The sequence below is a fragment of the Colobus angolensis genome, unplaced genomic scaffold, assembly GCF_000951035.1.
Source record: "Colobus angolensis palliatus isolate OR3802 unplaced genomic scaffold, Cang.pa_1.0 Scaffold33, whole genome shotgun sequence".
Lineage (NCBI taxonomy): Eukaryota > Metazoa > Chordata > Mammalia > Primates > Cercopithecidae > Colobus > Colobus angolensis.
In genome coordinates, this window is record NW_012116599.1 from 10,769,835 (window position 1) to 10,773,520 (window position 3,686).

General features: G+C 43.3%; 1 protein-coding gene across 4 annotated transcripts in view; it reads left to right on the forward strand.

The window, feature by feature from the left end:
• Positions 1-2,019, forward strand: part of PSMD1 (proteasome (prosome, macropain) 26S subunit, non-ATPase, 1) — a 122,070-nt gene extending 120,051 nt beyond the window's left edge. For all 4 annotated transcript variants that reach the window (XM_011951986.1, XM_011951987.1, XM_011951988.1 and 1 more), the window contains one exon: positions 1,789-2,019. The gene's annotated coding sequence lies outside the window, so the exon portion shown is untranslated. The remainder of the gene's footprint in view (positions 1-1,788) is intronic.
• The last annotated feature ends 1,667 nt before the right edge of the window (positions 2,020-3,686 follow it).

Consider the following 3,686-nt stretch of genomic DNA (forward strand, 5'->3'; position numbering starts at 1 on the left):
CAAAACATCAGCTGAACTGCAGTTTGCTTAGTGATAGAGTTAATTTACATTCTGATGTAAGCTCCTTGTTGTGGATCAGTTACAGTTGTGAACTGGCACTGGCCCATAGGTGACACTTTTGAGTAGCACAAATATAGGCTTCTCACTGGTTTTTCTCTCTCCCCATCTCCTTTGGCAGCATTTTTGGCATAGGAGCCTTAACATTCCTTTATTCTATGGTGCTGTTGAACGTCTGTGTATAAGATACAGTGCTTATAGGGACTTTGAAGTCAGTTAGACTAACCACAAGCCTGTGTCCATTGACAAAGATCATTTACTATACCAGGGTGTTAACACTGTTGAAAGGGGGTCTTTAGATGGGAAAGATTGGAGTAATCTAATTTCATGAAATTGTTATTCTTCATTTCCCCATTTTCTTTTGAGTGTTCGTCACATATTTGAAGACATTGTGAGACATAATCAAGGTTTCCTAATTCCACCCAAGCAAAAACACATTTTCAGACTTTTTTTTTTTTTTTTTTTTTTTGAGACGGAATTTCGCTCTTGTTGCTCTTGGCTGGAGTATAGTGGTACAAACTTGGCTCACTGCAACCTCCACCTCCCGGGTTCAAGCGATTCTCCTGCGTCAGCCTTTCACGTAGCTGAGATTACAGGCATGCGCCACCACACCCGGCTAATTTTGTATTTTTAGTAGTGACAAGGTTTTTCCATGTTGGTCAGGCTGGTCTTGACTCTGGACCTTAGCCGATCCGCCTACCTCAGCCTTCCAAAGTGCTGGGATTACAGGTGTGAGCCACCGCGCCCAGCCAATTCATTCTACTCTTTTAAAAAAAATAAGGACAGTATCATTTGTTATATTAAAGGTCTGGTTGCAAATCTAGCATGCTATGTGTTAGATACTGACCAGCACTTAAGGAAAAGCTTTGCAGAAATCTCAGATAAATATCAAGGCAGAAACCTGCCATTAGTAGGAAAATATATTTATACCTCAGGAAGACTATTAGTTTGGGCCTTAGAGAAAGGGAGATTTATACTAACCTTCCTGTTTTCTTTTTTTTTTTTTTCGGAGTCTCGCTCTGTCGCCCAGGCTGGAGTGCAGTGGCCTGATCTCAGCTTACTGCAAGCTCCGCCTCCCGGGTTAACGCCATTCTCCTGCCTCAGCCTCCCGAGTAGCTGGGACTACAGGCGCCCACCACCTCGCCCGGCTAGTTTTTTGTATTTTTTAGTAGAGACGGGGTTTCACCATGTTAGCCAGGATGGTCTCGATCTCCTGACCTCATGATCCGCCCGTCTCGGCCTCCCAAAGTGCTGGGATTACAGGCTTGAGCCACCGCGCCCGGCCACCTTCCTGTTTTCTAAACTTACTTTTGAAAATTATCTTTCAGCCTTGATGGTTTCCTAAGCTTTACCCAACTTGCACAGGACAGTGTAGGCTATCACAATCACTCAGGCTGTTGGAGAATTGAGGTGACTCACATTAGCTCCCTTCGAGCCTTTGGCAATACCTTATGGAAAAGCCTTGTTTACAGCTTTCAAGGCAGTTAACTACAAAATGGCTTAGAGGTTTTTAGCTGGAAACTGGAATCTTGTTTTCAGAAGGGTAAAGTATTCAGTCCATTAGGAGTTTGGAAACTATAATCTCTAATGGCAGAAACTGGTATATTAGGACTACAGAGGCAGGGTTGGGGCCTAGTTTTAGATTTCAACAGTTATTAGTAAAAGAGAAAAGAGAATGTCTTGAAATTAAGAATGACCCTAGCTACTACTATTCTCTCTTCCCTTTTCCAGCATCTCATTTGCTTATGTGAAGAAGAAGATTGTCCAGGCTCATATTGGGAATGCTTATGAGGAAATTCGTGCTGAGACCTGCTATTCAATGCATGTATCATTGCCTCTGCGCTGACCTGAAGAACCCTGTCTCCAAGTCTTTGGTTGAAGAGAAGATATATGACTGTTTAGTGTGCCCTTTCACAGAACTTGGTTTTCAAATAAATATAAGATCTCCAGATGGACAAGACATTTGTTTTTCAGCCTGGGTTTTTAATAAATGTATCTAATCTTCCCCACACCATGAAATGCCTAAATCCCAAGAGCCAGAGTCTTGATTTGCTAGGATGAGTATGCACGACTTTCATATTGATGAAAACGTCAAGGTATTCTTAAATTATAGACCATTTGAAAATAATGGAAGGGGGGAAAAAATCAGACCTTGCTCATCACCCCCAAGAATTCTCTACAGTTTTGTTGTGGTTGTGGGTTGTTGTTTAATATGGGGTCTAATCAGCCAGGGCAATATGGTGAGACCCCCATCTCTATAAAAAATTGAAAAATTAGCTGGGTAGGCCAGGCAGGGTGGCTCACGCCTATAATCCCAGCACTTTGGAAGGCCGAGGTGGGCAGATTACTTGAACCAAGGAGTTTGAAACCAGCCTGGGCAACATGGCAAAAACTCAACTCTGCAAAAAAAAAAAATTAGACATGCACAGTGGCACATGCCTATAGTCCCAGCTACTCAGGAGGCTGAGGTGGAAGAATCACCTGAGCTTGAAGGTCGAGACTGCAGTGAGGGTTGATCGTGCCAGTGTACTCCAGCCTGGGTGACAGAATTAGACACGGTCTGAAAAAAAAAAAAATTAGCCAGGCAGGGTGGTATGCACCTGTAGTCACAGCTATTCAGGAGGCTGAGGCAGGAAGATCAATTGAGCCCAGGAGGTTGAGGTTGCAGTGAGCTGTGTTTGCACTACTGCACAACAGCCTGGGCAACAGGGCAAGACCCTGTCTCAAAAAAAAAAAAAAAAAAAAAGTCTCACTCTGTCGCTTAGGCTGGTCTCAAACTCCTGGGCTCAAGCAATCCTCCCACTTTAGCCACCTGAACTACAGTTTTTTAATCAATTAGAGGGTGGGGCATCACCACTTACTGAAGTCCCTTTCATAATCCAAGGGAATTGTGTGTTTAGGCAGTTTAGCAGCTTTTTTTGTTAAGCCTTTGCTTATTGTTTCTTGCTTTTGATCCTGTTAAAGACAATAGATAGGCCGGGCGTGGTGGCTCAAGCCTGTAATCCCAGCACTTTGGGAGGCCGAGGCGGGCGGATCATGAGGTCAGGAGATCGAGAGGATCCTGGCTAACACGGTGAAACCCCGTCTCTACTAAAAATACAAAAAATTAGCCGGGCGTGGTGGTGGGCGCCTGTAGTCCCAGCTACTCGGGAGGCTGAGGCAGGAGAATGGCGTGAACCCGGGAGGCGGAGGTTGCAGTGAGCTGAGATCCAGCCACTGCACTCCAGCCTGGGCGACAGAGTAAGACTCCGTCTCAAAAAAATAAATAAATAAAAATAAAGACAACAGATAAAGATTATTTAGTTTCATTTAGCCACAGGATCTGATAACATACCTTTTATTCCTTTCTCATTTTCCAATCTTTTTTCATGTTTTTTAAAAATTAAGTATAATTTAAAAGCAATAAAATGCAAACGTTTGAAGTATATACAGATAATGAATTTTGACAAGTACAATTTTGGTTTCTAGATTATCAAGCCTTTCTTGGATGCTAGGCTTTTCGAATAAGCAGTCAGGGTTGACACTCTGACGACCACACCGTCTCCTCGTGTTCTGGCGTATGGAATGGATGTTTCTGATTTAGTGGGACATGGAATTCAAATGCTGGATTGAGGGGTTTTGTGTTGTTT